Raw genomic sequence first — 25,837 nt, forward strand, 5'->3', positions numbered from 1 at the left:
GGAAGAAACTGACCACTATATGGAATCAAGTTTAGATAGGCCCTTAGGATTTTAAAATTTGACAGTCGCCCTGCATCGTTTTAACAATTGAGTCCTAATATTTTAATCTAGTAGAAATATTAGTTTTTTTTTTCTTTTAATGTTTTATGTGGAATCTTTATTCTCTTACTCATTCATAATTTTACTGTACGGTTATTGCTTGTTGTCTATTGGATACTTTTATGGCTTTCAGACGAAATAAAGTTATTTATTGATTGATATCTATGAGCCCATGCAAAGCCACTTTGTGTGGCTTTGAATGGCCTCATAGATATGGAGTCAGGCAAGGCAGCACAAATGACTGTGTTGCTTTACTGTGTGCAAGGGAGGCATTCCATGGGCGTTGCTGTGGATGTTCCCATGCACAACCCATGGATTTTGACGCATCCTCAGATTTACAAGACCTTGTAAACCTTGGGATGCACCAAAACCTTACCACTCCCCAGGGGAGGTGTAAAGAGGAGAAATATATTTATTTCTCCTATTTTATTCTCTTCATATGTGTATTGCAGAATAAAGCATACATAAAAAGAGGAAAAAGCCTCAAAGGATTGTTTTTGTGCTTGAAGGTGATGCTTCCTGCACGAAAACAATCCTGCCTACAGCGCAGACAGCCTTGCATCATGGTGTATGGTTGCGTGCCTTGGCTCTAGGCCGCCAAAATTGCACCAGTGCACAAGGAATGAACAGGAATGTGCTGTATACCATAGATACAGCACATTCCTGTCCTTTCCTTTTGACGCAGGACAGCACAGCACTGCCCTGCACCAAAATCCCATAAATATGGGCCTTAGTTTGAAGAACACTGTCACAAATAAATTGCCACCAAGGAGAAAATATGTTCTAGCTTAATTGGTTGCAAAGTCTTAATTTAAAAATACCTTATGTGGTTAAGTGTGCAGAAAGATCTGCACCCAAAAAATTTGATTGAATAATATGAATAGTTAGATAGCTCTTGTGGTTAAAGCTTTTGCTGTAGAGATCTATGTTTCGCTTTGTTTAGTCACAGTTTGACTCAAACAGTCGTATAGCGGGTAAAGTGTCTTCTGGAAAGCACATTGTGTAACATGCAGATGACAGTTTATTATGTTGTGTAGATAAGTAAGTGGGCCACTGCGTTTGACACAGAGATCTTTTACTACTTGATTTTCATAAATTGCAGTCCTTCTAATATGGCACAGTGAGCTATCACTTGCATGGTGGACTTGCATGCATACTGCAAGACATGGGTTTAGGACCTCATTGTTTTCACAATCTGCTAATATAAGGCTGCTAAAAAGGATTTCTTTGAATAGTAATAAAGGGCATACCCAAGCCCTTTGTTTCAGTTTACATCCTGACTTTGTATTTCTCCAGGCAATATAATCTTAGCATGTAATCCTTGCCAGTAAAAACAATGTGTGACTCCTACTACTTGAAACCCTATTTGTCTTATGTAACATCCTTTACATTGATTTACACTACACACTTGCATGATATATTAACAGTGTGTAATGTGTGTGTCTGATGTAGAGCACTTTGACATGCTAAGGTCTGACGAGGAGCACTATAAAAGTATTAAATAAAAGAAATTAGCAAGTGCTATTCAATTGTTAATGTAAATACTCGTATACACTTATAAATGCAATCCTATGTTTTACACAAAGGGGTTGCACAAAATCAAAAAGCTGTCTCCAAGTCTTAAGTACATAATTTTTTTCTTAAGCACTTGTGAAGTAAGTACTTGTGAATTGATATGCAGCGATAAGCAGTGTTCCTTGGTTTTCCCATTAAATTGGCATTGAGGTGTTAAGGTGCAGACAGCTCACAGCAGGATAAAACTGAATGCCCTTTAAATTCGTCCTTTGTTTTTTTGACGCAGCTGAAAGAGAAAATAAAGTTCCATCACCAACTGCACATTGATAATGCAAGCAGAAAGCAGACAATGTACTGGTGCTGCATAATTGCGTTCCAGCGTTTCCAAAATGCATAGGAACCAATCCAGCATATTTCATGGGGTCAGGCAGATCCCCGATTGTCTGAATAATTGCTGCCCGAAGGGAGATCCGGCTGGTTCCCCCTTCATTCCAGCCCTGGTGTTGTATCTTGTAGACAGTAAGATGAGTTGTTAGTTCACCATCTGTTAGAAATGGGGTCTTTGGTTGACAGTCAGGTTATCCCCGTTCAAGCAAGGACCCTCACTCTAGTTAGGGTAAAAGAGAATCACCCTCAGCTAACCCCTGCTTACCCCCTTGGTAGCTTGGCAGAGCAGTAGGCTCTACTTCAGAGTGCTAGGTGTAAAGTATTTGTACCAACACACACAGTAACTTAAATGAAAACACTACAAAATGACACAACACCAGTTTAGAAAAATAGGAAATATTTATCTAAACAAAACAAGACCAAAACGACAAAAATCCACAATACACAAGTCAAGTTATCAATTAAAAATCAAAACAAGTCTTTCAGTAGCTTTAAACACACACTAATGCTGTCGGCGTGAAAAAGTACCTTGGGCGTGTCAGAAATAACCCTGCACGAGCGAGTGCATGTCAAAAAGGGCTTGCGAGGCGTTGTTTCCACTCACAAGTGGGACCGTGTGTAGTTTCTCCTTTCAACCGGGTCGGGCGTGTCGTTTCTTCGCTCCGCAGGACGGCGGTGCATCAATCTGGTCAGCACTCTCAGGTCCTGCCAATCCTTAAGTTGTTTTTCCATGCACAGCGGTGCTTTAGTGAGAAATCCTGCTGCACGATGATCCAAAAACCCCGCAGTGCGGGTTGTGATCTCGAGCCTCCATCAGCGATGCAGCACATCGCTTCTCCTGCTCCGTGCATCGATTCTTTGGTCGCGTTTCCTGCGAACATTGTTTCTCAGCTGCTGAGCCGGAGGTACGCTGTTTCTTCAACCGCAGATCGGAGTCGTGTCGATCTTTTTCCCGCACAGCGCTCTGTGCATGAATTTCCTTGTCAGCTTCTCCTGTTCAGGGTCCCAGGAACTGGATGGGCACCACAGGGCAGAGTAGGAGTCTCCACAGAGACTCCAGGTGCTAGCAGAGAGAAGGCTTTGCTGTCCCTGAGACTTCAAACAACAGGAGGCAAGCTCTAAATCAAGCCCTTGGAGTTTTCTTTTCAAGATGGAAGGCACACAAAGTCCAGTCTTTGCCCTCTTACTCTGGCAGAAGCAGCAACTGTAGAATAGCTCCACAAAGCACAGTCACAGGCAGGGCAGCTCTTCTTCTTCAACTTGTCAGCTCTTTCCAGGCAGAGGTCCGTCTTGTTTCCAGAAGGGTTTTTCTCAAGTTTGTGGTTTTGGGTGCCCCTCTTATACCCAATTTCTCCTTTGAAGTAGGCCTACTTCCAAGTAAAGTCTCTCCTGTTTCTGAAATCCTGCCTTGTCTAGGCCAGGCCCCAGGCACTCACCAGGGGGTTGGAGACTGCATTGTGTGAGGGCAGGCACAGCCCTTTCAGGTGTGAGTGACCACTCCTCCCCCCCTCCTAGCACAGATGACTCATCAGGATATGCAGGTTACACCCCAGCTCCCTTTGTGTCACTGTCTAGTGTGAGGTGCAAACAGCCCAACTGTCAAACTGAACCAGACAGGGAATCCACAAACAGGCAGAGTCACAGAAATGGTAAAAGCAAGAAAATGCCCACTTTCTAAAAGTGGCATTTTCAAACACACAATCTCAAAATCAACTTTACTAAAAGATGTATTTTTAAATTGTGAGCTCAGAGACCCCAAACTCCACATCTCCATCCACTCCCAAAGGGATTCTACACTTTAATCAGATTTAAAAGTAGCCCCCATGTTAACGTATGAGAGGGACAGGCCTTGCAACATTGAAAAACAAATTTAGCAATGTTTCACTGTCAGGACATATAATACACATTGCTATATGTCCTACCTTAACCATACACTGCACCCTGCCCTTATGGCTACCTAGGGCCTACCTTATGGGTGTCTGACATGTAAGAAAAGGGAAGGTTTAGGGCTGGCAAGTGGGTACACTTGCCAAGTCTAATTTACAGTTAAAACTGCACACACAGATACGGTAATGGCAGGTCTGAGACATGATTACAGAGCTACTTATGTGGGTGGAACAATCAGTGCTGCAGGCCAACTAGTAGCTTTTGATTTACAGGCGCTGGGCACTTCTATTGCACTGTACTAGGGACTTACTAATAAATCAAATGTGTCAATCATGGATAAGCCAATTACTTACACATTTTGTAAAGGTGCACTGGTTAGCAGTGGTAAAGTGCCCAGAGTAACAAAAACAGTAAAATCAGAGTCCAGCACATATCAACAACCTGGGGAATAGAGGCAAAAAGTTAAGGGAGACCACGCCAAGGATGAAACATCTAACACGTGTCCGCCCCAGCTGAAAGTGGGGAGCAACTACCTAACCTCATGGGAGTTCTCATCATTAAGGTGGAAGAACCAGGACAGACCATCAGCATTGGCGTGCTCTGTACCAGGATGGTGTTCCACCGTAAAGTCTATCCGCTGTAGGGAAATGGACCACCTCAACAGTTTTGGATTCTCACCCCTTATCTGTGGTCGGTCTGAACTCGGAAGTGAGTCCCAAACAAGTAGGGTCTTAGCTTCTTCAGTGCTCAGACCACAGCAACCGCTTCACGTTCTATGGCACTCCACCTACGTTCCCTGGGTAGTAACCTCCTGCTGATGAAGGCTACGGGTTGATCTTTGCCCTCTTCATTTAGCTGTGAGAGCACTGCTCTAATACCATGCTCTGAGGTGTCTGTTTGCACAACAAACTCCTTGGAGTAGTCAGGTGCCTTCAGCACAGGTGCTGTGTACATGGCAGCCTTCAGGGCATCAAAAGCGTTTTGGCAAGCCTCTGTCCAGATCACTTTCCCGGGTTGCTTCTTAGAAGTCAACTCAGTTAAGGGGGTAACAATGGTACAATATCCCTTAGCAAACCTCCTGTAGTATCCTGTGAGACCTAAAAAGGCTCTCACTTCAGGCTGGGTCTTGGGAGGCTCCCAAGCCAGAATCATGTCAATCTTAGGCTGTAGGGGGGCTACCTGGCCACTCCCCACCTGGTGCCCTAAGTACATCACAGAACACTGCCCTATTTGGCACTTACTCACCTTAATAGTGAGGCCTGCCTTCTGCAGGGCCTCTAACACTCTCCAGAGGTGTTGCAGGTATTCCTCCCATGTGGAACTAAACATAGCAATGTCATCCAGGTAGGCGGCACTGAACTCATCCAGTCCTGCTAACACCTGGTTGACCAACCTCTGAAGGGTGGCAGGGGCATTCTTCATCCCAAACGGCATCACTTTAAATTGAAAGTGTCCATCTAGGGTAGAGAATGCTGAACTCTCCTTGCCCCCCTCAGTTAGGGCAATCTGCCAGTACCCAGATGTTAAATCAAACGTACTGAGGTACTTGGCAGCTCCCAACCGGTCATTGAGCTCATCAGCTCGGAGGATGGGGTGTGCATCAGTCTTGCTGACCGCATTGAGTCCCCGGTAGTCCACACAGAACCTGAGTTCTGTAGTGGCACCAGGTGCAGTAGCCTTTGGGACCAATACCACTGGGCTGGCCCAAGGACTGCTGGAGTGCTCAATAACCCCTAGGGCAAGCATTTTGGATACCTCATCCTTAATGCATGCCCTGACCCTGTCAGTCACCCTGTAAACCTTCTGTTTAATGGGTGTACTGTCCCCAGTGTCCATATCATGTGTGCACAAGTGTGTGACTCCTGGGATCAGGGAAAACAGTGAAGAAAACTGTCCCAACATGTGGCGACAATCACCTTGCTGCTCCTCAGTCAGGGAGGGGGAGAGGATCACTCCCTCCACTGACCCATCTCTTTCTCCTGCAGACAGGAGGTCAGGAAGAGGCTCACTTTCCTCCTCTACCCCATCATCTGTCGCAAGGAGCATGGACAGTTCAGTCCGCTCAAAGTGAGGTTTGAGGCTGTTGACATGCAGGACCCTTAAAGGGTTCTTTGGAGACCGCAAGTCCACCAGGTAGGTGACTTCACTCTTGCACTCCACCACCTCAAATGGCCCAGTCTTATCTTTGAGTGCCCGCTATGCTCCACTGGTGCCATCACCTACACTTTTTGTCCAGGCTGAAACTCGACCACAGTGGCATTCTGGTAATACCAATGTTTCATGTACTCCTGGCTTGCTTCCAGGTTCTCCTGAGCGAGACTCCTGAAGAGGGGAGTCTGGTTCCTCAGAGCCAGCATGTAACTGAATACATCCTGGGGGGTTTACTAGGAGCTTTCTCCAAAGTTTCCTTAACCAGACTCAAATGTCCCGTCACAGGGTGGCCATAAATCAGCTCAAAGGGACTAAACCCAAGTCCCTTTTGAGGCACCTCCCTGTAGGCGAACAAAAGGCATGGCAAGAGGACATCCCACTTCCGCCTCAAGGGCTCTGACAGGCCCATGATCATGTCTTTTAAGGTGTGGTTGAATCTCTCAACCAGACCATTACTTTGAGGGTGGTAAGGGGTGGTGAACTTGTAGGTTACCCCACACTCCTTCCACATAGACTTTATATACGTGGATATGAAGTTGGTACCCCTATCGGATACCACTTCCTTGGGGAACCCCATGTGGGTAAAAACCCCCATCAAAGCACGAACCCCCACAGGGGAAGTGATTGATCTCAAAGGAATGGCTTCTGGATACCGGGTGGCATGGTCCACCAAGACCAGGATAAACCTTTTGCCCATGGCTGTCTTGGGATCCAGAGGCCCCACAATGTCAATGCCTACCCTCTCAAAAGAAGTGCTGACAACAGGCAAAGGCTGGAGGGGAGCCTTACATTTCCTCCCACTCTTGCCACTTGCCTGACAAGTCTGACAAGACCTGCAATGTGCATCTGAGTGCCTGCGCATTAGGGGCCAGTAAAGGTGGGTGACAAACCTCTCAAAGGTCTTGTGCTGCCCCAAATGTCCAGCTAAAGACACATCATGAGCTAACCCCAGTAGCAAGGCCCTGAAGCACTGGGGTACCACCAGCACATGCGCTGACCCAGGCTCAGGAACCTTAGGCTTGTTATACAGGAGGTCCTCCTCCCAATAGATCAGGTGTGATCCTGGCTCCTTGCCAGCCACCTGATCTGCAGCCTGCCGCCGCAAACCCTCCAAAGTAGGGCATGTTTTCTGTGCTGCACAGAATGCTTCCCTGGTGGCCCCCCCTTCCTGCTGCCATTGCGATAGCTCAGGGACCTCCCCCAGTTCAGCCACCTGTTCCTATGTAGGCTCCGTGGTGTCACCCTCAGCTCCACCTCCTCCCGCACCGTGAGAACTTCTGGGGCCGGTTTCCCACACACCCGGACCTTCCTCTTCTTAGCGGTTCCCTGGGCCACTGTTTCAGGCTCCAGGAGCTCTTGATTACCCTGACGAGCTGCCATTGACCGGGTGGATACGCATACCCACCCAGGCAGAGCCAACATCTCCAAGTGAGACCTGTGTTCCACCTCCTTCCAAGGGGAATCCTCCAAGTCATTGCCTATCAAACAATCAACAGGCATGGTTGGACTCACAGCTACCTTCAAGGAACCTGAGACCCCCCCACATTCAAAGGGAACCTGCACCACTCTGCACAGGCGCTCTGAGTTGTCCACTGCAACTACTTGGTGAAGTACCCAGGGATCTATCTGCTCTTCAGACACCAGCTGACTCCTCACTGTAGTCATGCTGGCTCCTGTGTCTCTCAGAGCCTCCACCCTCTGTCCATTAATGGTCACCCACTGCTTGTACTTCTTAGTGTTTTCAGACACTAGGGTTCCCTGGACCATCTTACTGTCCTCTAGTGAGACAAGGGTCATCTCAGCTGGTTCCCACCCACGTGAAACCAACTCCTCGCCAAGCACTACACTGGCCAAACTCTGGGACAGCGCACCAGTGGGTGCTGGTGTACTTTTGGGGCATTTGGGGTCCCCCTCACATGATCCACCTGGTCGCATGCATAGCACTTATGTGGGGGCCCACCTGCCACTGGCTTCCCTTTGGAGAAGCATGGCTTCTTTTCACTGGGGGGTTGGGAATCCTTACCCTGGGAATCAGTTTGGGGCCCTTTAGAGAACTCCCCCTGTTTACCCTTACCCCCCTTTCTTCTGAGAAGGACCCTTCCCACCCTTGGAGTGGTCTTCCCCATACCTCTTCTGGACCCTGGTGCTCTCCCAGTGGTCCGCTTCCTGCGCAAGCTTTCTGGGGTTCAGTCAGTTTGCTGTCAATCAGGTGCTGGCGCAGCTCTGGAAAACTTAAACTGTACAAGTGCTCCCAAACAATCAGATTGTAAAGCCCCTCATACGTAGTTACCTTACTGCCCTTCACCCAACCATCCAGTGACCTGCAATACGAATCAACACATTCCAACAATGTTTGGGATTCCTTCTTCTTGTAGGATCTAAACTTATCCTTGTACTGCTCACAGGTAAGACCATACCTTGTAAGCAAGGCATTCTTCATGCTAGAGTAGGTGAGATTCTGAGCATCCCCTAAGGCTGTCAGTGTATCCCTCCCCTCTACCTCAAAGTGCTTCCACAGACCCGCCCCCAATGAGCTTCAGGGACCAGATTAACATGGAGAGCAGACTCATACCCCTTAAACCACAAGTATATGTCTTCCTCCCTTTTATAATTCTTCACAAGATCTTTAGGAATGTGCACCCTCCTTTCAGGCTGCATTGTGATGTGGCTGCCACCATCCCTGCTAGGCTGGCTCCTCTGATCCAGCTCTCTCAAGCTACCCTCACAAGCCAACAAAATCTTTTTCACTTCTAGTGCCATTCTCATTTTCTCCAACTCCCTCTGGTGCTCCCTCTCTGCCTGTCTGTCCTGCAACTCTTCAGGGGTCAGACCCTTAGATGAGACCCTGCTACCTGCCCTTGAGACCCTCTCCCTGGACATAACAGGCCCACCCACAATACCATTGTGTATGGACTGCACTTCCTCCTCCTCATCTTTCTCATCCTCTGTGTGCCCTCCAGTGCTCTTGGCTGTTACCCAGGCCCTCAGCGCCTTTTGAAGCTCCTCCTTCTTAGATGAGCTCTTAATGGGACAGTTAAAGCTTTTACAGAACTCTTTTAACTGGGCCTTGTTATAGCTATCCAATTTCTCCAGGTCAAAAGCAGCTCCAACTGATGCATCTCCAGATTGACACATGATGAAAAGTCAACAAAAGTGCAAAGTTCCAAAAAGCAGAAAAGTTCCCAAATGAAATTCAGAAGTCAATCCAAAATTCCCTCAAAAATGGATGTAGGGAAAATCCAAGCAAAAGAGAAAAATCAAAGATCACCAAACAAGTAATATGTGGTCACGTAGTGGTCTGCACTCAAAATGGTGGTGTATACTTAATCACTGTATGTCAAGTACAAATACAAGTCCAAATCCCACCGCTGCCGCCAATGTTAGAAATGGGGTCTTTGGTTGATAGTCAGGTTCCCCTGTTCAAGCAAGGACCCTCACTCTAGTCAGGGTAAAAGAGAATCACCCTCAGCTAACCCCTGCTTACCCCCTTGGTAGCTTGGCAGAGCAGTAGGCTTAACTGCAGAGTGCTGGGTATAAAGTATTTGTACCAACACACAGAGTAACTTAAATGGAAACACTAGAGTACATAGATAAGTGTATGGCGGCCTTTATTTCCATGTTTGTTCACAAATGGTGACTCCTGCACATGTAGGAACCAGTTGAGGCATTTGTAAATCTTTCGAAGGGATGATATGTCAAAACTCACATACACACCTGCAAGTTTGACAGGTTTGTGGCTTGCAGGGCTCATGCATTTTAGCACTCTCCTGTACAGTGTTATAATTTGTTTATGCTTCAGTCTGATTTAAAAGGGTGTTAATCAATTTTACAAATTAAGCAGGACTTCCATTTTATTAATTCCTGAAATAGCATCAGGTTCAAAAGTCATGGCATAGTGATGATTGATTATGTGATGTCACTTGCTGTTACGTTGTGTGAGTTCATTAGGTTTGTAAGGTTACATTCATTGCTCACGTATTGAGCCAGAGGGTTAGACAGAGAGATCTTCTATTGACGCAACTGTAAATTATTCTGCCTTAGGCAAAGTATTTTTCTAGCAATGTGACAAAAAGAGCACTGTACTAGTTTATTTTTGGAAACAGACACTGAGCTGGAGATTACGCAGCTTGTTCTTTGTGTGTGTGTGTCAGCAGGGTTAAAGCATTGTGGATGTGTTGCAATTACTTACATGTACCCCTTGACACTCTGCAACATTTTGCCAATTGCATACATATTTCTTGCGATATAGCCATAGCCAATACAGTTTACTCCAAAGCAACAACTTCCCAGATTTAGATGCACAGCAGAGTTTGTACTTCAGCAACGTGGTAGATTTGAACAACTATACCCAGATGCACAAATACATATACAGGTCCCTTAAGCCTCAGCACCAACATTGCACATTTCCCAGCTAAAGATATGCATGGTTGCTGCTGCTTCTCAATCATTCAACATTCTCAATAATAATACAAATATTTTGTTTTGACATCTCCCTTGCTACAGTAAATTGCATGTGCTTTGTAGATATAGCAGGTGATCTAGGGCCATATGTACGAACACTTTTTCCCATAGACACAGAATGTGGAAAAACATTTGCTAAATCTGGCCCCTAGTTTAATGACATTCATTATTGACCTCAGAAATTTGAAAAGATAAGTTTAGTCTTCTGATATTCAAACTCAGGACCTTCTGGCCACACATAGGCTTTAGTAAAAGCCGCTTTACTCATTAAGCCCCCTTGCTGTCATGCCCAATGTAGGCCCCTTACCTTAGTCAAGACTACATTACCCCAGATATCCTGATTTTCATACTCTAATTTCAATGGCCCAATGAACACAGTTATTTTGGCACATAAGTGTGATCTACTGTTCATTTTCTACTAATTCTCACCTAATTGTGGAAAAAACATTCGGGCTGATTTACAAGAAACTGGGTGCATCGTGATCGATGTGCCATTTTTCTTGTGCCGCCCTGCATCCCCCTAACGCCGCCATGGTGGCACTGTAATTACAATACATTGCTCCATTGGGCAAAGTGTCCACAACTGCATCAGAAATCTGACACCCAGTGCAGTGCAACTTATTCTTATGCCCCTTAGCGCCTCCCTACCACCACCATGCGTGCACTGTATTTAAAATATGGCGCACCATGGCACAGAGTAGGGGGCAATAGTGGCAACGTTTTTGATGCTATTGATGTACTGTTCAGGGTTAGAGCCAAATTTTATGTGACCTAGAAAACAGGCTGCAGACTCCATGAACTAGAAAATGTCAACTTTCTAAAAGTTTTCAGAATTCGGACTAAATATATGCCTTTACTATTTAAGAGGGGTTTAAAAGAGAATTCTTTAGACAACAAACTTGACATTTCAACCTGCTCCTAACTAACAGTTATCACTTATTAAGTGTAATATGGTAACCCAATGTTATCCTACGGAAGAGGTGGGCCTTGCAGAAGTGAAAAGTGAATTTAACAGTTTTTCAATAATAGGACATGTAAAAGTTAAAAGTACATATCTGATCTTTTAAATACACTATACCTTGCCCTATGACCTACTTTGGGCCTTATATGAGGGTGACATATGTATTAAAAAGATGGTTTAGACCCAGTAAAAGGTTTATTTTGGCAGGTCAAAATGGCAGTTTAAAACTGCACACAAAGTTAAATGGCTACTTGAGTGGGTGGCACAATTACTGGTGCAGGACTACTAATAGCATTTAATTTCCAGGCCCTGGATACATGCAGTACATGCAGTATCAGTTTACTAGGGGCTTACAAGTGAATTAAATGTGCCAATAGGGTGTACTCTAATGGTACCATGATTTATGTAGGGAGTACATGCACTTTTGCACTGGTGAGCAATGGTAAAGTGCAGAGGGTCCTAAGGCCAACAAAAATGAGATCAGCAAAAATGCAGGAGTAAAGCAAAATATTTGAGAAAAACCACCCAACTGGCAGGTTTAAAAGGTACCTTTGTCTTTTATTGCTGACCCTTCTTGAAGTTATGCTCCATTCTGTAGTTGTGGGGAGTGTTTTCTACTAAATGGCAATGATACTCTGAATTTCTCAAAGTTGATATCTCCATGCCTCGCCCTTATTGAGTATCCAAACACAAGAAGAAATCCTGGAACTTTGAGTTGATCTTTAAGTGCCTCGACTCATACACTCCTAACAGAGTGTTTTGTCTAAATGCTGCTGCAAGGAAGTACCTTTGTAGGGCACTTTTTGTATGATCACTTCCATTTTTAAACTGATGCAGCTATTTTATGTCTCTGTGCACTGTGATACTACTGATTAGTCACCAGTGCAAGTGCTGTGACCACTTAAATATAGTTAATTTGGCTAACTCCTAATTGACAAATTTAGGGGCTTATTTACAAGCCCCTTATGCCGCCTGTGCATTATTTTTCTATGGGCAAAAGTGGCGCACCGGCTAAATAAGCTCCTTAGTTTTCCTAGGGCAAAGTATCTGGTGCAGAAAAACAACCTTGACATGGCAAGTTAAATGTCACCTCTGAACTGCAGCACTTATTGTGCAATCAACCAGTGTGACAAATGAAATCATGGATTCAAGCCCATAATTTTACCATGACTGCTGCAGTTTAAACTCGTAGTTTACCCCATCAAAATGAGCCTTCTTATATTGGCTGTATATCCTACAAGGTGGGTACATGATTTTTTTAAAGTGGGACATGTAGACATTTAATTTAATTTATTTATTTTTCACCTGTCCCCACACTGACTGTGCCCCCAAATCAATGTTTACTGTGGAAGGTTCTGGCTGTTCTCTGAGGAAACCAGAATCTACATTACAGTATTCAATTACTACTTTGGTTTGGGATAAGCTAGATAAATTGCTTAGTCACTATTTGTTATATTTATTAAAACTCCAATTTAATGTCGAAGCTGTATTTTAACTTTTTTTTTAAAGTAACTTCTGCCTGCCTGAAGCTCCTGGTTGCTAATTTGCATTTGCCTGCCTGCAGCTGCCGCAACAGCTGCACCTTTAACCCGGTCAAATGTAAACTGTGACTGCTCATTAGTGCTTTACATTTTCAAGGTGTTTTTTCCTTTTAATCTTTTAAAATATACATCTCTAGTCCCCCTTATTGTATTTTTATCATTTTGGTGTCTTTTTTTTATTACATTTCACGCCATTTTCTAAATTTAGACTAAGGTTTTTATTATGCTGCTTTTTTAAACTTTTTTAACTGTTTTTGTGCCTTTAAATGCGTTACATATTTTTGTTGAGTTAATCCTGTCTACTCTGTGCCATAGCTACCAGGAGTTGAGTTCAAGTACACATTACTGAAACCTTTTCCTGGACCTGACATATTAATGATTACTATCCACCCAAATCAAAAAATAATTGTTTTGAAGATGCTACATACAATTTTCTCAGATCAATATTTTAGATTCTTACAAGAATATACCAACATAGATCAGAGCCAGATGTGCGAAATTCTTGTTGAAAATACTGGCCACAAATTAGATACTAATAGGATGGGTCATATGGGCAAATTTTGATGCAATACATTTGGAGTCCATCACAAGGATGCTGGCCTCCTGGGGTCAGAAGGCAATCTCGTCTGTGATGCTACTGAATAATGAATAAATGTTTGCAATGTAACTCATTTTCCCTACAAAAAACAAAGTGCAATTCTTTAAGTTTGTTAAAGCATTAGCAGTGAAAACCTTGACACCTGCTCACTATTCAACTATTTTTAATTTCACAAAGTGGAAGGGAACTGATGGGAGACCATTTTCCTTTTGCAAATTTCTTTATCACCACTTTTGGCGGTCTCCATAAATGTTCAATGTTTTGAGACTGGACTTCGGTCGCAAAATATTGACAAATGGTATAACAATTTGGTATTTGGAAGAGACACTTACAACACACCCCTTCCAGATACCCTATCAGCATCCATGTGCAACATCTTTTTAGGAATGGCAAAAACTTCTCTGACTCCTAAAATGAGATTAGTAGATTTGAAGCATTTTTACAGTCATAATCACTGAATCAGAGCATTTTTTATTGTAAAAATGCAAAGTGCATCTGGCTATTTTTTCTTCATCTACTGTTGCCACATTCCTACAGTAAAAGAAGTTTAGGAAGTTATGTTTAGGTAATGGCAAATACATGTGACATTATCTTATTGCTTAAAGTCTGTGCTCTAAAGCATTTAATTGTTTTAGCACCTGTGAGTTTGCATACACTTTTAATCTTTTGTATTAATATTTAATTGCACAAGAAAGCACTGTATTTAAAAGATTAGCAGTAAAGCCTTCTAAGCATGAGTTTATTAATGATTTGATATGACCTAACAATGGTATGCAGCACTACACAGATTTGAAATTAACTAATGCAGTCACTGCTGTGAGTTTGAAGGAATATACCTCCTTGAATTGTGAGTAAATTTGTTTTCCAATTTGCAATGTTTTTTAAAATGATTTCATCTCTCGCGTCACGCAGCTCTTGTTTTTCTGACAGAACAAGCTGCCCACATACTCTTTTATGCCACAAATCTTATTGTAAGTTTTTTTCTGAAGTTAATCTACCCTGTTCTTTTCATAGAGGAATCAGACCTGATTTTAATGACTTATTCTACCCTTTCTCCTCCACCAAGTAAATACAGTACGATGTCCGCTAAAATTTGAAAAGATTATTTGATTTTCTTTTTCATATATGGAAAGTAAAATTCTATCAAGAAAATAACTAGTAGAAATTGGGTAGTCAAGTAAAGGGTAGCTTTTGCAAATGTGTACTAGGAAAAGTGGATTCTTTGAAAAATGGATACCCTGGCATTTGGTCAAACCGAAGTAGACCATATGTAGGGTCTCATATGAAGGCAACCTTTCCCAAGGTGATGGTCAATTATTATCATGTGCTGTCATTGGGGATGCACTTTAACTATTCAGGCTTTTGTTTTGTGATGATTTAGTATGTGTGTGGATACACAAGCCACAGAAAATTGCCATTTAGTACATAAAAAAAGATGGTGAAATGGTACTTAATTACCTCTCTTGAAGTGTTAGCTGTTGAACTGCAGTGTTGTTAAATTTCTAGGTACAGAATTCTGTTTTGTATTTGGGTGTGGTATGGTATATTTGTCACATGCAGTTTCTGTGTGTGAGGTTGTATGAAAATGATTTAAGGCTTTCATGTTGTCTATTCTGTGCAGGTGTTAAGTAGTTTATTAGGATGTTTCTTACCTGTGTATGGAACTATGGCTGATTAGTCTAATTCATCTGCTGCAGTGATTTGTGTTTGACCTATGGTGATACGTATAAATCAAAGTAACTCACCAATCCTCTGAATGATCTTACCCTCCACTAATGATCAATCCTAGAACATACTAGTTATATGTACTAGAAAAAAACAGGTAGACATGCATGTAATTGTTTCCTTGAGAGCACATCTGGCATTCTGCAAAAATATATCACAGGTGCAAATAGGCTTTACAATTACGTTATTGTGGCAGCAGTGCTGCAGTAATTGTAAAACTTTAGTTCCATGTTCTTCCTTATGGAGTCAGGAGGTAAGGCCAATGATTTCTTGTGAAGATTTTCCATTCCCTCCATGAGGAGAAAGGAAGTGGTAGGGAAGGATGTGGCTGACTGTTGTCTTGGTGGTTTGTCTAACATATTCTTTTGGTGTTAGAAGCTTGAGATATTTTCTCAGCACATCAGAATTATTGCCATGGGTTGCTGTGTGTAACCATTTGTAGAAATTTTAGAATGATAGTTCATGAGAATCCTGCAAAAACATGAGGTACATCAGCAACTAAGTCACAGAGTCTGGAAGAGAGAAGGATGAGCTAAGGTCATAATGTGACAAATAAAGTGGGGGGAACATGTTTTCCAACCTCAAAGAGAGCCTAACAAGGAATAATATATTTCTCATTTTGCAGGTGTCATCTCTATGGCAGAACATGCATTTTCCAACCATTGAGCTGTTCATTAAATGGAAATGTATCATTAAAATACTTTATTAAGGCCAGACTTTAAAGATTTGAAATGAAGCTCAGACAGGGGGAGATGTCTGAGAAAGACTGTCATCATGTGACCAAGAAATGTTCTGTTCTCATACTATGTCCTCACTTTACCTGCAGTATTTCCTAGACATTTCTCAGTCTAAAATTGGCCCAGGCCTTGCCAGGGAAGAGTTGTTCTCATGTCTTACTCTCACTTCTGTGGTTCTGATTCACAAATTGCAATTTCCAGTATGTAAGGTAGTACTAAAGTAATACATGCTACTTGCTTATTTGCCTAACTAGCGTCAACACTTTTGACAAGAATTGTAAACGTGTTGTGGTAACGACCACCATGGTGAGCTGAATTGTAAATACAGTGCAACAATGGTATTGTTAGGTGGGGCAAGGTTGACGCAAGAGAAGTGGCGCATCGGGACCCATGAGCCACTTTCTTGTAAATATGCCCCTTAGTTGTATAAGCATTTTCTGAATGAGACACTCTGACCTTGCTATCATCATGACAGTGTCTAGTTTTCAACCCATTAGTATGTTTGATAACCTCTCGATTAGAGTTTCTGCAAATGAACATTATTTGAAACTGAAAATCTACATGATTGCATTTTTATTGTGGTTTTGTTCTACTACAACTAGATTATTCCCTTACCATAAGCATTTATGTCTGTTTTACAAAATATGATCCCACACAGTTTGTGTCTTAGGAAATAATGAAAAGTCAATACTGAAAAAAATGAACTTTAGAAAACAGACGCATGAGGACAAGCTGATCTCATCTTCTAACTATTGCTCTGTTTTCTGTCCATGGGTTTAAATATTGAATGAAAGGATCAGAAATGCTTTGCTTTCATCTGTTACTTTGAAGTTAAAATCATCATGCCTGGAGCTAGTGCTGCAGTTTCATTGCAACAGCCTAGAAAAAGGACAAATTCTAAGAACCTTCAACAACAAAATTGTAAAACATTTAATATTAATGATGAGTTTGTGCCCGGATTTAATATTGATCACACAATGGAGCTCAGCATAAAACATTACAGCACTGGTTACTCAAATGAGAAAAAAGTCTGTCAAACATTAATGCGGTAATTGGTGTTTATTCAGCCAAAAAAGCTGTTTTTGCACAAGGCTATCGTGCATTGGTGCAAAGATAAGAAAGTGGGGCCATATTTATGCCTAAGTCACACAGTGCAGCACAACAAGTCACTTTGCTGTTTTGCACCGCGTGACAGGGAAAGGGCAGAGATATGCTGTATTTATTACAGTACATCACATTCCTGTCTTTTCCCCCATGGTGGCACCCTTTTGGGTGCTAGTGCCAACAGAGGCACCCTTGCACTATGGAGAAAGAGTGCCTGTGTTGCATGCAGGATGGTTTTTGGGCAGGAAGAAATACCTTCCTGCACAAAAATAATCATGGGAAGCATATTCCTCTTCCTATGTGTGCTGCATAGAAGGAGGAAGAAACTAGGAGAAATTGAGATATTTCTTCATTTTATGCCTTCCCTGGGAAGGGGTAAGATTTTGGCACATCCTAAGGTTCACATGTTTTTGTAAATCTGTGGATGCATCAAAATGCATGGGAGTTGCATGGGAGCACCTATGCAATGCCCATGGAAACCCTCCCAGCAGAGTGTGAAACAACACAGTGCTTTCTGCTACATTGTGCTACTCCAGATAGATTTGTGGAACCACTCAGAGCCAAGAAAAGTGGCTTTCAATGGCTTAAAAAATCTAACTTACAGGTTTGTGTCATGCATGAACCATGGTGGGTGGTATAATCCTGATGCAATCCTATCATGAATATGTCCTGTGGTGTCTTGTAGGAAATTTTCACATGGGAGGAAGAAGTAGAAGCAGGAATTCTTAGATGATGGCAATCGGCAAAGAATATGCTGTGTAAAATGTGTAAATTCAGTGAATTTAAACAGTAAGTGTGAAAATATTCCACAAAGTTGTGCTTGTCCTTTGTTTTTATCTGGTTTGCTGTGGCTTCAGGATTTCACCTAAAGCCAGATCATGCTAATTTAGTTGATTGCTTGCTTGCCCCTTTCTGTTATTCCTCTTTGTGTTTATTAGCAGAACGGTGGATCTCAAACATCAGAAAGTATTTTTAAACTGCAACTGCATCCACTTTCAATGCAAAGTAGCTTTTGTGCAAACAAGTTTACCCCCTTTTTCAGTTTGCACTGCTTTACATCACACCCTAATATGGGGGTCATCTAAGTGCTGGTGTTAGTCTATAGAAAATGTGTGACTTATTATTTGAGTAATTATACCTCTTGAGATAAAGTTAGTTGTTCATGCCTTCTTTGTGGATCATACATGTTGTGATCAAATCAGTAACCTTTAATTGCTGAACTGGCTTTCTAGGACTGGCTGTTGTGACTGAAGTGAGCTACTGCCCGAGCACTGTGAGGCCCAGAGCATCTTCAGTGTGCAATGTGCAGTGTCAACACACAGCTCTGCTTTTCCCAGCACCCGAACACTTCAAGTGAGGTTGTATCTGATGATGCTCGGGCCTCATAATTTTATTTCTCTTCTTCTGCCTGACCTTTTTAGGATGCTAGAGAGGTAAAGGAGAAGTAAAATCAACTTTTCAAATCTATTAACAGTGTAACCTATTGGGTCACACATTAAACACAGGAGGCGGAGGATAAAGAGCAAAGGTTTCTTACAAATTAAGAGCCAAACTAATGTATACGAATCTCAAGAACATGCAATATAAGTACAAAATCACAAAAGGTGAAATAAAACATAGAGTGAGGTTACATCATATAAGCATAAGGCATAGGAGAATTTCAGTTGAAGCAATACAAAAGATTTGAAAGAGAATGTGATTATCTGTTTAGAAGTTGTGTTCTATTTGCATAATCATTAAATATTTTAAATTAATCTAAGTACTCTAAACTAAACTAAAGGGAAAACCTTATTAAGTTTCAGAAATTTTAGGAAAGTGTCAGCATAACAGAAATCTAATGTTAAGACCACCAAACTCATAAAGAAGTCCTTATTCATCAAATAAAACAGTCTAAATTTGACCGGGACCTCCTACTTCTAAAAACACCTTGAGATGGGCTAAAAGGGTCCACCATGCCAGCTAAAATGTCCAGACCAGCTTCAAATTTCTTGAAGTCCTGTGGGCGTACCACATTCACGCTGTTCTTGGTCAATTAATTACCCAGTTAAAATGCAAACAATACTTAAAAACAACATGAAAATATATGATTCAAAATAAAAAAAATGATTCCTACTTAAATACAATTATCATAAATCCCCCAAACCTAATAACAAAAGCAAATAAGAGGTACTTTTGTGTGACCTATTGTTCAATTGCACTCAGTCATTATTATCAGCTGGTTTACATTTTTGCAATTGTCACATTGGCACCCCTAAGTGCAATAGTGTGCACTTAAGCGGTCTATACCTCTTCCAAGTGCAAAATACAAGTTCCTCAAGGGCAATCCTTTAGATCTTATTTTCCATGTGTGTTCCAAAAAATGTGTTGACCCAAAGACTATAGTTTTCTTCAGATCGCTCTTGGGGATTCTTCAAGATTTCCATTAATGCATTATGCCCTCCAAATTACACACAGGGATTATCCATTTCCTCCTTGGCAGAAAATATCAGTGGCAGAATAACAAAAAATGATCTGTTGATTTATATTTCCTGTGGACAATATGGACTGTGCACTGTTTGGTAACCTAGTTTATCCCATTTTGCAGTGAATGATCTTAAGGGTAATGTGCCACTTCTAAACTCTAAGTTTAATCACTTAGCTGCGATGGGATAAAGTCTATTCATGTATAGTTCGAACTTTGGTGAGTAATTGCAGCTCAAAAACTTTGCAGTTGAGCACCCCTCTATATGGTCAGACCAGACTCCCACCATGACATATTCCCAATATGCTTTTTTCAGTTCCTGAGTAGCACTTTTTAACCGTTTCTGCTAGAGATTTCCACAGTTTCTCCATTTTCAGTTCCTCACACATATTTCAGCCGTGGGAATTGGACTTGTCTATCCCATGAGATTAGTCTATCAAAAACTCCCTATAGGAAGTTAACTCTTGTGTTGACCAAATCCAAACCCAATCTATCAAAGGTCTTAGAAAGGTCACCATATGGATAAAATCTATAGCTAATTCTAACCTCAGAGAGATAAGGGGAGTGCTCAGCGGTAAGTTAAAACTGCCCCTAATAAATGTGTTCTTTACTGTGGTGAACATGGTTGCGTCAATGTACCTACAAATCCCCACCCCATAGGTGGCTGCTTCAACCGCCATAGAACTAGAGATTTTCAGAGTTGGTGACACCACACCTCATGCAATTGCCTTATATTGAGGGCTGTTTTACTCTTCCCCATGTGCAGCCCCAGGTCAAGGTTTCAGTTACTCTTATGCCCAAAAAAAAAAAGTGTTTGACCTGCTCTGCCGGGGAACCCTCAATCTTCATTCTGGCTCTATAGTACCAATGTGGTTTAGTTCCCACATATTTAGTTTTCAATGGATTTATTTCTAGTCCCCTGATTTTGCAAAAGGAAACAAAAACATCCAATTCCATCTATAAATCCATAGGGGTTCTCAAGATTAGTAGGGTATTGTCAGCAACATTAAAATCGGGACACATGCTCCAGCAATCCTTGGTCATCTTGTTTGCATTTGGATAACCATTTAACTATCCCATTAATATAAAGGCTAAAACGTGTAGGGGCAAATACGCATCCCTGCTTTACCCCCCCATTTCATAGGGATCTCATCTGTTAGCAGTGGTCTTAAGATCCAGAGAATATCTGCAGGTAGCCCATATGCATCCAATACCTTCCAAAGGTTGTCCTTAAATACCAGGTCAAATGCCAATTTTAGAACTATAAAGGCAACAGAAAGGTGATCCCTGTTCAAGGTGACATGCGTCCAGGATAGCATCTTGAAGCAAACACCTGGAGGAGGGATAGTATGGGTATGATTCAACTTATATTTGCCAGATTTCACTGTTCATTGCCCTGCTTATGACCTCACAAATGATGTCACAAATGCCACTACAAACAAGATTATCAATAACTTTAATGAAACTGCTATGAGGGCTGTGGTGCTCTGCTCAAGCATTGGTCAAAAGGTGGGATTTGTGTCGAGCCAAAACATAAGTGAGCTCTGCAGAAGACATACTGAGCACCATTCTGCCCAGAACCACAAAATGTCTGGTTTACTACTTTTGAAAAATTTTACTCCTAGCCCTAAATAATTATAATACGTTTCTAATTCTACTTAATGACTGGCAGTAAAATTCATCACATTTTAGGGATAAGATTTTTAAAATTATGCAACATGCACCATGTGTCCAAATATATTTACTGCTCCAAACTTAAAGCAGACAAAGTGCAAGTGGATGTAATAAATCAATGTTCACATTTATTCCCCTGCGATATTCAGATAATAAAAATAAAACAATAAATGTAACGTTTTGTACAGGGCCTAATATAACAGAATTTTCCAGTTCAAATCACTGTAAATAACAGGTTTTGCTATATGCTTTAGGACTTTAAAATCTTTGGAGATGTTGTTCTATCAAGATGGAATTAGACTTTGAAACTATGGCATTGCATCAAGCTGATTTGGGAATGAAGCAATTTCAATCCACTTCAAACCTCTACACTTAATAAAGTTTAGATTGTACCATTTCAGGTAATGTCTTTCACCTTGGCTCAAATTTTCCTATTATACCAGCATGAGGTCGGAGTAAGTGGTTTATTGAATTAACTCCGCCATCCACTGATAAGCACAGGCGGGAAGAGTGCGGCGCATGCCCGAGTGCTCGGTAAATGATATTATGAACTCACACATATTTCTGGGCCTAATACTTAAAAGGCTTGTGGCGCCCACTTTTAAGGCATTCATTGCCCTTCTTTTATGCTGAATTCCTATTGAGCCTTTCAATAAATAAAACCTTTAAACTACGAGCCTTATTTACAAGTTTTTGATGCAGGGCAGAGCAGCAAGTCACTTAGCATCAAAAGGAAAGGGCAGGAATATGGCACAGTCCTGTCCCTTTTGCCTGTGCCAGTGCGCAAATTGGTGCCTAGCACCAATGCAGGCATTCTTGCACCATGATGCAAGGGTGTCTGTGTTGTTGGCACAATTGTTTTTGTGCAGGAAAGGTCACCTTCCTGTACAAAACAAATAAATGGGGGCATTTTCCACTATGTGTACTGCAGAATGAATAAAATTGTTTCTCCTTGTTAAGCAGATCCTTTGTAAATCTGAGAATGTGCAAAAACCCATGGGTGTATTCTGGGAAAGAGTAAGGTATCGCAGTGACTTGCGCTGTCTTATCTTACTCCATATCTACGATGCCATGCAAAGCACACAGGGCAGCTTTGTGTCGCCTCCTGGATATGATTGAAGTGCATGTGATGCTCGAGCAGCGCAAGCCTCTTGTAAATGAGGTCCTATAAGTTAACAGGTTTAATATAGTGCTGAGATTCTTGCTTATCCTATAGTTGTAGGCCCAGCAAAGCACATGTGAGTGGAGAGAGATTGATGAAGTATGAAGGTTGGGGGGCAGTACAACATATAGTATTCCATGTAATGTGTTCATTTTGTTGCAGTGTAAAGGGATAAAAATCAGTCAGTTCCACATGTCTTGTTTTGCATGCTCAGTAGACAAAACATCATGCACAAATAATACTACAATGTACTGTACACCATGCATATGTTTCTGGCTGATAATAATGTGCACATACAATTGTTTCTAATTTTCCTGAAAGAAGAATCAATAATACTATTACAGCATAAAGACATATCCACCTATTTACATATCTGTGGTTCTGTCAAATCAAATCAAATCAAATCAAGATTTATAGACTGCAACTACTCACCCGTAAGGGTCTCAACGCACTGAGGGGGTCTGTCCTCTGAGCTTCAGTTGAAAAGTCAGGTTTTAAGGTCCTTCCTGAAGTGAGGTAATGATAGTGATTGCCTGAGGTGCAGGGAAAGGGTGTTCCAGCTCTTTGCCGTGAGGTAGGCAAAGGATCTTCCACCAGCCAAGGTCTTCCGTATGTGGGGTACAGTGGTTAGTGCTTGTTGAGCAGAGCGGTCTGGTGGCAGAGTAGAAGGTGATGCAGTGGTTGAGGTAGGAGGGTCCTAGGACATGGAGGGCCTTGTATGCGTGGAGGGGGAGTTTGAAGTTAATTATTTTCTTGATCGGAAGCCAGTGGAGGTCTCTTAGATGATTGGAGATGTGTTTGTGGTGGGGAATGTCCAGGATGAGTCTGGTGGAGATGTTTTGGATGTGCTGTATTCTGTTCAGGTTCTTTTGGGTGGTGCCGGTATAGTGGGCGTTACCATAGTCAAGTCTGCTGGTATCCAGGGCATGAGTTACAGTTCTGCAAAAGTCCTTTGGGATCCAAAGGGATCCTTTGGGACAATCTTTGGCACTACCATTGCAACACACAGGCAGATGTGCTGCGCTCCATATACATTATAATGCTTCTGTATAATTTGACAATACACTCACATATTACACGCTTAACATATTTCTTAATCTGTAACAGTATGCAATGATGTTGATAAGGCACTGGTGAAAAATTCAAATTCAAATACTAATGACTAATGTGGAAGTGGATTGCTAGACTCAGAAACTGTTGTGCTTCAATGTTTGAAAGCATGCTCTGAACTTTATGTAACCCATGCTGCATGAATTTCAGAACTCGCTAGGTCGGCACGTATTTTTATTTCATGTTTCTTCTCAAACCGCTTTTTGAATTGAAGAATGCTAGAAACTTGTCTTAAAACTATGGAACCAGTATTAACTACATCCTTCCCCACCTACTAAGCTGCTTTGATATGCACTGACGTGTATTTAGAAAATAACAAGAAACTTAACATTATGTGAATAATGGGAATTGAAATGGTGTTACAATTATGTATGTAAAATTGCTCTGCAAAAGTAAAGGAATGCTTGGGAACGGGGAGTGATGTTACAGAATCCAGCTTCCTTGCCTGCTAAACCCTCAATTTCTAAATAAATGTATACAATTGTTAACAAATGTAACAGATGAAATACTATAAAAGTGTCCTAGGGAAGACAGAAGGGGGTAGAGAATATAGAGAGTGAGAGGGTTCAGTGCTGGGCTGAGACTTTCTTGAGAGAGGGCTTCTCTACAAGACAGGGACAATCAGAGTAGGGACAGATTCAGGACACTCTTCATGTGTGTTGCTGTAACCTTTTGATTTTTGATTTTTGAAAATGACACTACTTAAAACATATTTTAAACTACAATACCTCTCTTTCTTGACTACAAAAATGATCTGTTAGACAGCTACCATTAATTGGTTGTTTGCAACTGATTAATTACTCACAGTCACTCTCAGATAAAGCTCCATACCGAGGGCCCAGACAAAGGGTAAGTAGTAGCAGTGAAAAAAGTGTATTTGATTAAACAAACCTGTACTGGTGTATTTTCGTAAAGAGCAGTGTTCCCAGCAGTTTATCTGTTATAAGAGGAATAATGTTGTGCTAGGGAGAAATTCACCTGCAAAAGATTAAAAAGGAGTTAAAAGCTAGGAGAAAGATAAAATAAATAATAAATATGCCAAATGTTTGAAGCCTTACTGCATTAAACAGATGAGGTGTGGTTGATGAGGTGGTCAAAAGTGACAGCTGCTGAAATGAAGAAGATTTTTGACAGATGTGAGTATCAAAAGGGTTGTTGCGTCAATTTATGTGGAAATTATTGGATGTTTTCTTCTTTCCAAATTTAAAACTTTGAAAAGAATAAATAGAGGTTATCGGACTAAGAAGTAGCTAAGATCCTAGGGAGCATTAAGATATCTTTTGTATCTTTTGTATATTTGTACTAGGAGAAATTGGGGAACCTAATGCGCAAAGGGGATTTGTCGCTGATTGGGTGATTTCCTGGAAGTCGAGAATTCACTCAGATGAATAGTGGATTAATTCTCTTGATAAATTAAGAGACTGTCTTCTGATTTTTTAGAAAACGCAGATATTGTTTTTGGTACATTTTGTATTTTTAGTGGTTTTTTGTTGAGAATGGATAGAAATGTAAAGAGGGAGCTGCTGCAGAGAGTAAGATGTGATGTAACAGAGTGCAGCACTATTAATGGTTGAAAGGTGAAGGTTCGCTCTGATTTGTGTACGTTTGGCCAAGGAGACATTTTGTTTCTGATCATTGTAGTTGACCAGAGTTTTGACAATAATGAATTTAAAAGCAATAATAAGATTCATACTGCGATTCCAGTTAGAGAGGGAGTATGAACTCCCCCAGAAGGAACATCAGCTTACCATTCGATGTTGGGTGCGAGGATTACATACATGTCTTTGGCTCCAAAAATGGAGTAGAGTTACAGAGAAAGAGGGTGATTTGAGTTTTCTAGGATGGGGAACATTTAGGCGGTCATTATGAACACGGCGGCAAAGACCGCCGACCGCTGTGTCGGCGGTGAACAGAATTCCACCGGCGGCGGCAGCGAATGGAAACCCGCCATATAATGAACAAAAAACCCAACCCCACCAAGCATTCCCACACCACCACTCCCCGCCAGGACCCTGTCGGCGGGAATCCCGGCCCACCCCGCCACCGCCAAGCACACCCTCATCCCGCCCTCCAAATAAAGATGCACAACTCACCTCGGCGGACAGTGGAGGCTGGACGACCATTGGCGGCTGTGACCGCCACGGGCGACAAGTGGGCCCAACAGCAACCACTGCACACATTGGCTAGTCTTAGCACCCACACACCTGACACATATCCAGAACACCATAAAACACCCCCAGACACACCCCACAATCCTGTGCAAC

Source organism: Pleurodeles waltl, chromosome 3_1 (assembly GCF_031143425.1).
Source record: "Pleurodeles waltl isolate 20211129_DDA chromosome 3_1, aPleWal1.hap1.20221129, whole genome shotgun sequence".
Classification (NCBI taxonomy): domain Eukaryota; kingdom Metazoa; phylum Chordata; class Amphibia; order Caudata; family Salamandridae; genus Pleurodeles; species Pleurodeles waltl.